A 12,500-nucleotide genomic window follows, 5' to 3' on the forward strand; every position below is an offset into this window, starting at 1 on the left:
CTCTCACCTACACATTCAGCCTTCTATAGGATCGGGGATCTCAGGGATCATCTCTCAGATCCTCTCACCTACACATTCAGCCTTCTATAGGATCGGGAATCTCAGGGATCTCTCTCAGATCCTCTCACCTATACACTCAGCCTTCTATAGGATCGGGGATCTCAGGGATCTCTCTCAGATCCTCTCACCTATACACTCAGCCTTCTATAGGATCGGGGATCTCAGGGATCATCTCTCAGATCCTCTCACCTATACACTCAGCCTTCTATAGGATCAGGGATCTCAGGGATCATCTCTCAGATCCTCTCACCTATACACTCAGCCTTCTATAGGATCGGGGATCTCAGGGATCATCTCTCAGATCCTCTCACCTATACACTCAGCCTTCTATAGGATCGGGGATCTCAGGGATCATCTCTCAGATCCTCTCACTTATACACTCAGCCTTCTATAGGATCGGGGATCCCAGGGATCATCTCTCAGATCCTCTCACCTATACACTCAGCCTTCTATAGGATCGGGGATCTCAGGGATCATCTCTCAGATCCTCTCACTTATACACTCAGCCTTCTATAGGATCGGGGATCTCCGGGATCATCTCTCAGATCCTCTCACCTCTGTATATTGCTGCTGTATATAAAACTGTCTGACAATACTGGTATATACACATCCTGGGAAAGTGATACGTGTAGATACATCTATATGGTGCAGACGTGGAATTATTACTGTGTGAGTCACTACTTCACATAGGCGATGACTAGTTCATACGCTACCATGGGCTAACACTGTCCAATGCTTTGCTTTCTGGAATTGATAAATATGGTGGCATCACATCCCCTATAGAAACCTATGTGAAATGTGGCGGCTGGTGGGACTAAAGGGATTGCAGTGGGTATTGGAGATATCTGCTGCGTTCCCTCCTACATACATTCCGGGGATAACTATTATCTGTGGATGACCCCTGACATAGGGTGTTTTCAGGGAAATAGCTGCAAATATTGTTTGATAAATGTGGCCTTATATATATAAATACATTCCGCAGGGGTCACTATACTGCTCAGCAGACCCCTCTACACCCCACCAGGGCCGGTCTCAGCCTGGCATGTACACACATCACAGACGTTTTATTCTGTGAGTTTTACAGTTTCTGTCCTTTTATATATCCACCTCGTGATGAAAGTATTGTGATATGTCCCTTCGATAGCTCAGCTGGTAGAGCGGAGGACTGTAGTGGGTGTGATGCAGAGATCCTTAGGTCGCTGGTTCAATTCCGGCTCGAAGGAATGTTTTCCTAATTTTTTTTATTGTATAGTTCCTGAGATATCTGAATATCTGCCTCATACACTGATATATGGGGAGAGACCTAGACTGATATACTGTACCTGATAACACTCAGTGACTATGTTATTCCTCACACTGCATGCTGCTGCACATCTATTAGTGTAATTACAGCTTACCACACTACACCTAAGCACTGGGCAGAGACAGCCGGTAGCGACACCTGTCTCTAGTGTTAATCTCCATAGCTCAGCTCACAGTCTGTCTGCTGGGAGAGAGGAGAGTCACTGGGAGCACCAGCCCGGGAAAGGGTCACTAGGTTATATGTGATATACCCAGGGTGTCTGACAGAGACTGGGCACTGTGTTGTCACCATCAGCTCCCATATGGTCTAGCGGTTAGGATTCCTGGTTTTCACCCAGGCGGCCCGGGTTCGACTCCCGGTATGGGAAGATGACTTTTATTTCTGCAGTTTGCTTTACTGCTTATTACAGGAGACAGAGCGCTATGTGGTTTTATAAAGATGCTATAACCTATATACAGCCAACGTTTCTGCATTAAAAATCAGTAGAACATTGATCTCCCCCCCCCCCCATAGTAGCACAGCGCTGCCTCCATAACTCCAACTACACTGAGCATTATATAACATTAAGTGCTGAAGATACTTTGCAGTCAGGACGGAGAGAAGCTACTGATAGAGGGCCGGATGCAGATGAGGTCGGAGGTGCTATCCCTTCCCTGGAAGCAGCAGTGACAGCGCTGTATAGTGATGTAGTAGGAGGCGTCTATTACACGCCGATGCCTCCTGCTGCAGTAGTAATCCAAGCTGTGTCCAGTGCAAACCGCACACCAGAGACCAGGAAATCTCCCTAATGCGACGGAGATCACTGACGTATTCCCTCCACCTAAACGGCGGTGACATGTCTCCATTTTCACAAACAGCGGCCATTGTTACCCCCTCCGCATACTTACCTACTCTCCCGGAAGCTGCGGGAGGCTCACGTTTTTTGGGGTAGCCCCCCGCACCCCCGGAAGAGTAGGCAGGTCTCCCGCATCCTGCTCGCACCCTAGTGATGCGAGCAGGATGGAGAGAAAATCTCCCATATTCGCGGGTCCGTCGGGTGGAGAAGGGGTTAAAATGACGCAAATTGCGTCATTTTAGCCCCGCCCACTTCCGGCGGACCCGCGAATCGCGCCATTTTTTCCGATGCGGGGGCGGGTCTTAGTGATGTCACCATCCGGCCCCGCCCCCCGAATACTCCTGCAGCGTCTCCTCTCTAGACTTCTCCCGGAGAGGAGAAATAGAATGTAGGCAAGTATGCCCCTCCGCCGAACGGCAGCAATCACTGACTGTCTGCTGCCGTCCTGCATCTGATGTCACAGGACCTGTTAGCGCACACACATAACGGGTTCTCCACATGCGTAAAGCACTGAACATCGATACTTTGTACATGATAGACCAATAACTACCGCAGCTGAGTGACCCCCAGAGTGCTGAGGATTCCATCTCTGTGTTTGCAGGACATCAATACCATTAGATGCTGGAGAGTAACTTACTGTATGTTATGTTCTCCAACATAGATCTCTGATCTCTTATATTGAGTAAACAACTGATCAATCTGGGGTATATACAGGTTCATGCCAACTAAGGTGGGTGGGGGGGGGGGGGGTGTGTGTGTGTGTGTGTGTGTGTGTGTGTGTGTGTGTGTGTGTGTGTGTGTGCAGGGCCGTCTTAATAGCAGTGTGGGCCCCTGGGCACAGCACTGCACTGGGGCCCCTACCCATCCTCCATGGGTGGGGGTGCTATCAGCGGTAGCTTTGATGTCCCGCGGGCGGTAGGGGGTGTTCTATCTTCCGCTCAGCATGTAGGACCTGGAGCAGTAATTTCTGCTAATTAATGCTTTACTGCACAGATGGGGTGGGAGGGAGAACACTAAACTGTAGAAGTGGGCATTGGGCTGAATGAAGGGGCCCCGGTACATGATTTCCAGCGAGGTATGGGGTGTTTAATATGTAAAGGAGGGGTCGATAGTGGAGTGGGCTCAATATTCATCATTTTCTGGTGAGAGGGCAGCTTGCTTGACTGCAGATATCTCAAGTTCCTGGGAAAAGATTTCTTAGCTTTGAATGGGATAAAAATTAGAGTGTCTCCCTTGTCAGGAGGTTCTGGGGACTTGGGGATCAGAGTTCAGGAGTCAGAGCAATCCACCAACAAATATATAAAACTGCATTCCAGGTGTGTGGAGCTGGAGCAGGGAGCAACTGCTGGAAGGCTGATATCTCTGGTTCTGGGCATAGTAGAGACAAGCTGCCAGTGTCCACCGAAAGTTGAGAGTCCCAGCTGTTCCCTCAGAAAAACTGTAAGTCATACAGAGCCCGAGATATCTGGCTGGGAAAAGCAATTAACAGGCTTGGATGGGGACCACTGCTTTGAAGTCGGATATCTCTGGTTCTCTAGGGCCGATTTTCAAAAATCTGGTACCCCTGGAAAGAGGGGACCCTCAGCTATCATCCTAGGGCCCTTATACTCCTGGGCCCTTGGGCAAGAGCCCACTGAGCCCATACGAAAAGACGGCCCTGTGTGTGTGTGTGTGTGTGCGTGCGTGCGTGCGTGCGTGCGTGCGTGTGTGAGTGTGTAAGCAGAATCGGGACCTGTGCGCCTGAATAGGGACATGGCCTTTGTGGGATAATAATAATAATAATAATAATAATTTTATTTATATAGCGCTCTTTCTCCAACAGGACTCAAGGTGCTTTACAGACATCAACAACAATGCACATAGGCCCTCATTCCGAGCTGATCACTCGCTAGGCCGCCGCCCTCTGGGAGTGTATCTTAGCTTAGCAGAAGTGCAACCAAAAGGTTAGCAGTTCTGCTATTAAAAATTTCCCTGCAGTTTCTGAGTAGCTCCAGACCTACTCCTACCTTGCGATCACCTCAGTCAGTTTAGTTCCTGTTTTGACGTCACAAACACGCCCTGCGTTCGGCCAGCCACTCCCCTGTTTCTCCAGGCACACCTGCGTTATCTGCTGACACGCCTGTGTTTTTTAGCACACTTCCTGAAAACGGTCAGTTACCTCCCAGAAACGCCCCTTTCCTGTCAATCACTCACCGATCAGCCGAGCGACTGAAAAGCGTCGCTCGGCTCTGTGTAAAACTGCAAAGTTTTGTGTGAAAGTACTTGGCGCGTGCGCACTGCGGCCCATACGCATGCGCAGAACTGCCAAATTTTAGCCTGATCGCTATGCTGCGAAAAATGGCAGCTAGCGATCAACTCGGAATCACCCCCATAATACAGAAGATTTGAGTAATACAGCAATAGATCAGCCACACAGACATAGAAGAAAACCTTAAGCACACAGAAAGCATGATGCAGGATTGGTGGAGGCATTTAGGGTAATAACTTCCAAGGGTTGTGTATTCCACCCTCACAAGGTACCAGGGGGGGTCATTCCGTTTGCATGCTGCGGTTCATTTCTGCGGTGCGAATGGGTCAGAAATGCGCACGTGCGTCATTGCCTGGCGACAGCCGTCACCTAGTTGGCTGGTTGGAACGAAAATCTGGCAGTGTGTTAAAAAACGTCCAGAAACGGTCGGTCCAACTAGTTGTTCAGGTGTAGGAGGGACTTTCCCCCCAACTGAACGATAAGTAGGCGGACACTGACCAGCAGTGTCCCTACTTCTTCCCCATCACTGCCGGCTGGGCTGACCCTGTTACACTAGCAGCGGTGGCAGTGAAGCGGATATGGGAGGAGGTTCAGGAGCAGCTGCGGCAGTCTATCACTGCTGCCCCTGCCCCCTGGGATGTATGTCAGCGGCATCAGTGGTTCAGGAGTCGGGAGGATGACCAGGGGCGGTCTATCACTGCTGCTGGGCTGCCCCTGTCACCCCGGTGGTGACAGGGAGGTGTTGGGTAGCAGATGGTCCCTAGTTTAGGACTTTGTGCATGTAATGGCAGCTGGTTTCTGTTGCTGGTGTTGTGGCTTTAGGACGGGTGGTGAGAGGTACCTGCGGTGTCAGTATCTGGAGCAGTCAGAGTTTGGATACAACGGCCGGAGGTAGCATGCCGCTGTGCGGGGGTACCTGGATGCCCCCCCTACTGGTTACATGGCGCTGTGCAGCGGCGGTGCATACAGCAAAATGGAGCAGGGGAAGGCGAGCTCCTCCTCTCCGACTGGGGAGCCTTCATTGGCACTGTCCGCTAAGGGCTTGGCGGCTGGGAAGCTGGCCTCACTGAGAATGGTGTTAGCTCCGGCGCTGGTGCAGCTTGCGTCCCCGGGGCTGTCTAGGTGCAGGCCCCTGGGGTACTTCTTTTGCTGCTGCTGCTGTTGTTGCTGGCCTTTGTGATGACCCACGCTGAAGTCCAAGGCTCCAAGCCCGGAAGCAATACCTCCACCCCTCCTGCACCCCACTAGTTATTGCAGCAAAATTCTCTGTATCACGGCACCACCCGCACACCTTCATCCCAGTCTGTCAGTGGCAGCAGCTGAGTGACAGTGCAGATCAGTAGCGTCCCCTGGCCTGCTAGCACAGCACTCACGAACACCCGGGCACCCCCTCACTCCCACGTGAGCACTACCCGGAGGAGCACCTTCAGTGTCCTGTCTGCACCCCCCTTGTGATCACCTACCCACCAGAGACAACAGTAGCAGATCAGTGCCTGATCCGTCTCCTCCGCGCCGCATCCCTGCATGGCATGCAGATTGCATAGGGAGAGGCTGCAGCAGCTTAGCACCTGACCACGGCATCCATACAGCTGCCACTGTGCACCCCCAAAAAATCCCTATGCACCTCCATCTGGGACAGCCGGCACTATCCCCTTGTATTCCGTGCGGGTCTGGGACTGAGGGTCAACAGCAAAAAGGTCGTCACACCTTAGGTTGCCGCCAATTGGTCGACACACCTTAGGTCGACATGGACAAAAGGTCGACAGGAACAAGGTCGACATGGAAAAGGTCGACATGAGTTTTTTATGTTTTTTTGGTGTTGTTTTCTTCGTAGAGTGACCGGGAACCCCAATTAGTGCACCGCGGCCCCTCGCATGGCTCGCTTCGCTCGCGCGGCTTCGGGCATGGTGCCTTTGCTCCGCTACCGCTTCGCTTGGCACAGATTACCGTTCCACTCGTAGTCCACGTGGATCGTTAAGTATGAAAAGGTTCCAAAAAAGAAAAAAATCCTGAAAAACGCATGTCGACCTTTTTCCATGTCGACCTTTTTCCTGTCGACCTTTTGTCCATGTCGACCTAAGGTGTGTCGACCAATTGGCGTCGACCTAAGGTGTGTCGACCTTTTTGCTGTCGACCTGGAGTCCGGATACCATTCCGTGCGCCCATCTCAGTGAGTAGTGCCGGATGCAGCATTAAATTTAAGTGATATATGATAATTTCTAATATAAGGAGCAAGACATGGATGAATGAAAGCAATGTTATCACTAATATATACAGCAAGTGACTGTTCCATTATGTGACACTAACCCTTCTGTTGTAGCCACGGGTGGCAGTAAATAAAATACATAACATACCACACACTCTTCTGGGCTGTGACCAAGCTACACACTATTATATAAACCGTATTTACCGGAGTACAATGAAGTACAGTATAACTGCAGCTTGTCTTGCACCATATATGTAAAACCCGAGTATCAGATTTGCTCTACAACAATCCCGGTTAGCTGCAAGCAGGTATAATATGAATTAAATTAAAACTGTAGAATCAACCAGTATAATTGTGTCTGCTATTTTGAAGAAACACATGTATATAAAGGACATTCCTTGAAAGCTCATGCTGCATAAAATGTCACTTTCTGTATATGAATATCTCTGTTCCCAAATATAGCTTAAGCAGTGACGTGCGGAGGGTTAAGTGACACAGGGATCTTTCACTTCATAGAGCTGAACATTACAGCTTTGTAATAACCCTACAACATACAAAGTTGCAATATAAAATGCTATTTGTAGCAATTATGGATTAAAGAAATGGAATATTGACTGCTACAAAATAGAAACAGTCTAACCTTGGGGGTGATTCAGACCTGATTGTAGATGTGCCAAAAATAGCATATCTATGATCAGTTTCTCTGGCACAGGGATAGTCCACCCAGCGTGTCAGTCCCTGCCCCCTCCACACACACACACACACACACCAGTGCGAAAGCCACACAGCCCGCCGTGGCCCGCCCCCGCAATGGTCCGGACCACGCCCCACCAACGGCGCTCTAACGCCGTTGGCATGCCCCCTCCCACCTCGCAACTGCCTCTGCCTGTCAGTGCGCATGCGCAGTGCGCTCGTGCACTCCCCAAAGGGCATCACGCTATGATCGCTGCCGCGATCGGGTCTGAATTAGGCCCTTTATAACAATATCTGCATACAGAATTAACATTAAAGGACAACGTCTGTAAACTGTGAAACCAACTCTACACCAATTAACTATCTTTATATTATCTTATTTCACTCTGAGCACATACAGGGTTTGAGGATTGTTTAAACATTGTTTAATACAAATAAAAGTTATATATTATTTACAAAGTTGCCACTTCAGCTAATATCCTTGTGCACAATGGCCCTCATTCCGACTTGTTCGTTTGCTAGCTGCTTTTAGTAGCATTGCACGCGCTAAGCCGCCGCCCTCTGGGAGTGAATCTTAGCTTTGCAGAAGTGCGAACGAAAGATTAGCAGAATTCAGAATAGAAATTTCTTATCAGTTTCTGAGTAGCTCCAGACTTACTCCTACACTGCGATCAGTTCAGTCAGTTTTGTTCCTGGTTTGACGTCACAAACACACCCAGCGTTCACCCAGACACTTCCCCGTTTCTTCAGACACTTTTTTCCCAGAAACGGCAGCGTTTTTTCGCACACACCCATAAAACGGCCAGTTTCCGCCCAGAAACACCCACTTCCTGTCAATCTCACTCTGATCACCAGAACGCAGAAATTTCATCGTTAAGCCGTGAGTAAACTACCAAACTTTTTTGCAAATTTACTTGGCGCAGACGCGAACTAATCGCTCCATTGCAAAAAAAACTAACGAGCGAACAACTCGGAATGAGGGCCCATGTACTGTAGCATGATGTTCTAACCACGATGACAATGTACTGCACCCCAGACCTCCCCTCAGGGGCAGGGCTGTTTCTAGCCAATTTGGCTCCCAGTGCGAGATTTAAAAATGCGCCCCCATGACATAAATAAATGTGTCCCCCCACACCTAGATAATAAAAAAAACTTGCGCGTGCACTGGCAAGGGGGCGTGGCCTCATTTAAATGGGAGTGGACTCATTTAAATGGTCATGACCTTACAATCCAGTTTTTGACCCTGCTCCAACAGATCACGACCACCACAGGAAAAAAAAATTCTACCATATTAAGCCCCACACAGTAATGCCCCCTGCACCATATTATGCCACACACCGCAATGCCCTTGATACATTAAATCCCCACACTACAGCAGGCAAGAGTCCCCATTTCACACATTACGGCAGGTGTCCCCATTTTACACATTGAGAGAGAGAGAATACTTACAGAGGCGATTACCGCTCTTCGGCCCGCCTCACCAGTCGCTCCTTGCACCGGCCTTTCCCTCTTCCTAACTTGGATCCCCCTCTGTACTCCGCTCGGGGGGGGGGGGGGAGTTCGCGGAGTGACAGGGTTGCGTCGTGATGTAACGACGCAACCGCGCCATTCCGTGAAACTCCGCCCCCCGAGCGGGTTACTCGGGGAGAAATAGGAGGGGGAAGCAGAGAGCCACAGTTAGTGACGCGGCGGGCGCCCAGTGCGGTTGCACTGCTCGCCTGCCCCAAGAAATGGCCCTGCTTAGGGGGATCTATTTCTGCACCCCAAACTCACCCACCTTCCCCTGACCTCTTTGTTTCTACACCCTAACCTCACCATCTTTGTGCCCTAACCTTTTAAAATAATAAATAGGACATGCAAAAAGCTTTTTTCTTTAAAAAAAAAATCATTCAAAACATGCAGAAGTAGCAGAATCTGTCGCCTACTTCTGTGACATCACAAGTTGGAGTGAAGTTGGAAGGTTTGCTGAAAAAGTGTGGTGGTTAGCTGGGCTCATAAAAAAGTTGGTTAGGTGTGTGGGGCAGCGTTTTAGTTGGACAGACAAGTTGGACGGTTGGTCAGTTGGGTGGTTGGAGTAAAGTTGGTCTGATGTATGGCTAGCATTAGGCCCAGGGGCAAGGGGCAGACTTGATGTTCTCATCCGGAGAGGTGGTAAGCCTGGTCTTGGAGATCTCATGGTAGAGGTGAGGGGAGGCCACATAATGATCCTGAGTTTTGTGGGTGTAACGCCGTCCTTCTGTTATCTTGTTGGTGTGTTTTCCTTCGGTTTTGCACAGGTATAACACAGCTATTGATTGTAGCTGCCACTTTATAACTAGCCACTTCATATACTAGTCACTGCAGCGTCCTAACGGACTGGCGTCGTGGCCCATATTGAATAAATGGGTGGTATTTAGTATGCTGACTGTATACCAGCGCCCGAATTTTGACACCCGGCATACTGACAACTTTTCTCCCTCTTGGGGGTCCACGACCCCCCTGGAGGGAGAATAGATAGTGTGGCGCTCGTAGCGCGCCACGATGCCCACAGCATGGCGAGCGCAGTGTGGTGAGCACAGCAAGCCTGCAAGGGGCTCATTTGCGCTCGCCCAGCTGTCGGTATGCCGGTGGTCGGGATCCCAGTGCAGGTATGCTCTCCGCCGGTATACCATACTACACCTGAATAAATAAGTCTACAGACACATGTTCATCCTGATTACAACCCCCTCCCCCACACAGCAGCCTCCACCTCCAGCACCCTCCCCCACACAGCAGTCTCCACCTCCAGCACCCTCCCCCACACAGCACCATCCCCCACACAGCTCCCTCCCCCACACAGCACCATCCCCCACACAGCTCCCTCCCCCACACAGCTCCCTCCCCCACACAACCCCCTCCCCCACACAACCCCCTCCCCCACACAACCCCCTCCACCACACAGCTCCCTCCCCCACACAGCACCATCCCCCACACAGCACCCTCCCCCACACAACCCCCTCCCCCACACAACCCCCTCCACCACACAGCTCCCTCCCCCACACAGCACCCTCCCCCACACACACCCTCCCCCACACATCCCCCTCCACCACACAGCACCCTCCCCCACACAGCACCATCCCCCACACAACCCCCTCCCCCACACAACCCCCTCCACCACACAGCACCCTCCCCCACACAGCACCATCCCCTACACAACCCCCTCCACCACACAGCACCATCCCCCACACAGCACCCTCCCCCACACAACCCCCTCCCCCACACAACCCCCTCCACCACACAGCACCCTTCCCCACACAGCCCCCTCCCCCACACAGCACCATCCCCCACACAGCACCCTACCCCACACATCCCCCTCCACCACACAGCACCCTCCCCCACACAGCACCCTCCCCCACACAACCCCCTCCCCCACACATCCCCCTCCACCACACAGCACTCTCCCCCACACAGCACCCTCCCCCACACAGCACCCTCCCCCACACAACCCCCTCCCCCACACAGCACCCTCCCCCACACAGCACCCTCCCCCACACAGCACCCTCCTCCACACAGCACCATCCCCCACACAGCACCATCCCCCACACAGCACCCTCCCCCACACTACCCCTCCACCACACATACCCCTCAACCACACAGCACCCTCCCCCACACAGCACCCTCCCCCACACAACCCCCTCCACCACACAGCACCCTCCCCCACACAGCACCCTCCCCCACACAACCCCCTCCACCACACAGCACCCTCCCCCACATAACCCCCTCCCCACACAACCCCCTCCCCCACACAGCACCCTCCCCTACACAGCACCCTCCCCCACACAGCACCCTCCCCCACACAGCACCCTCCCCCACACAGCACCCTCCCCCACACAACCCCCTCCCCCACACAGCACCCTCCACCACACAGCACCCTCCCTCACACAACCCCTCCACCACACAGCACCCTCCACCACACAGCACCCTCCCCCACACAGCAGCCTCCCCCACACAACCCCCTACCCCACACATCCCCCTCCACCACACAGCACCCTCCCCCACACAACACCCTCCCCCACACAACCCCCTCCCCCACACAGCACCCTCCCCCACACAGCACCCTCCCCCACACAACCCCTCCACCACACAGCACCCTCCCCCACACAACCCCCTCCACCACACAACCCCCTCCACCACACAGCACCCTCCCCCACATAACCCCCTCCCCCACACAACCCCCTCCACCACACAGCACCCTCCCCCACACAGCACCCTCCCCCACACAACCCCCTCCACCACACAGCACCCTCCCCCACACAGCACCCTCCCCCACATAACCCCCTCCCCCACACAACCCCCTCCACCACACAGCACCCTCCCCCACACAACCCCCTCCACCACACAACCCCCTCCACCACACAGCACCCTCCCCCACATAACCCCCTCCCCCACACAACCCCCTCCACCACACAGCACCCTCCCCCACACAACACCCTCCCCCACACAACCCCCTCCCCCACACAGCACCATCCCCACACAGCACCCTCCCCCACACAACCCCTCCACCACACAGCACCCTCCACCACACAGCACCCTCCCCCACACAGCACCCTCCCCCACACAACCCCCTCCACCACACAACCCCCTCCACCACACAACCCCCTCCACCACACAGCACCCTCCCCCACATAACCCCCTCCCCCACACAACCCCCTCCACCACACAGCACCCTCCCCCACACAGCACCCTCCCCCACACAACCCCCTCCACCACACAGCACCCTCCCCCACATAACCCCCTCCCCCACACAGCAGCCTCCCCCACACAGCAGCCTCTACCTTCAGCAAAAGGTGTTAATGAAATGTAACAAATGTAAGGTCAGTAGACTCCGCTCTATCACTATAAGATCTCTGCATAGTACAGATATAAATCCACTTAGAGCAGCTTTCTAACCATGCAATGTAATGTGAAATAGTCTGCAATATTTACCGAATAACACTTTAGTAAGGCAGCTGCAATAGTCTGTTGACGAGAAGGAGAGACAAGGAGTCACATTTTGCAATCGATATCAGTTGAAGATGTGAACGCGAGCCACGCCTCCATTCTGGTGATTGTGGGAGGGGCATAACCAGCGCTATGAGCTGCAGTCAATGACTACACCTGTGCACCTACTAGTGACATGGGAAATGTGTCAGCGAGT

At 52.6% G+C, this 12,500-nt stretch overlaps 2 non-coding genes across 2 annotated transcripts; both read left to right on the top strand.

Moving 5' to 3' along the window:
* Positions 1–1,194: 1,194 nt before the first annotated feature.
* Positions 1,195–1,283, top strand: TRNAY-GUA (transfer RNA tyrosine (anticodon GUA)). Its single transcript is given in 2 exon segments — positions 1,195–1,231; positions 1,248–1,283. It is a non-coding gene; the product is annotated as a tRNA-Tyr (tRNA).
* Positions 1,284–1,658: 375 nt separating this feature from the next.
* On the top strand, positions 1,659–1,730 carry TRNAE-UUC (transfer RNA glutamic acid (anticodon UUC)). Its single transcript has one exon. It is a non-coding gene; the product is annotated as a tRNA-Glu (tRNA).
* Positions 1,731–12,500: the final 10,770 nt, after the last annotated feature.

The sequence above is a fragment of the Pseudophryne corroboree genome, chromosome 4, assembly GCF_028390025.1.
Source record: "Pseudophryne corroboree isolate aPseCor3 chromosome 4, aPseCor3.hap2, whole genome shotgun sequence".
Classification (NCBI taxonomy): Eukaryota; Metazoa; Chordata; class Amphibia; order Anura; family Myobatrachidae; genus Pseudophryne; species Pseudophryne corroboree.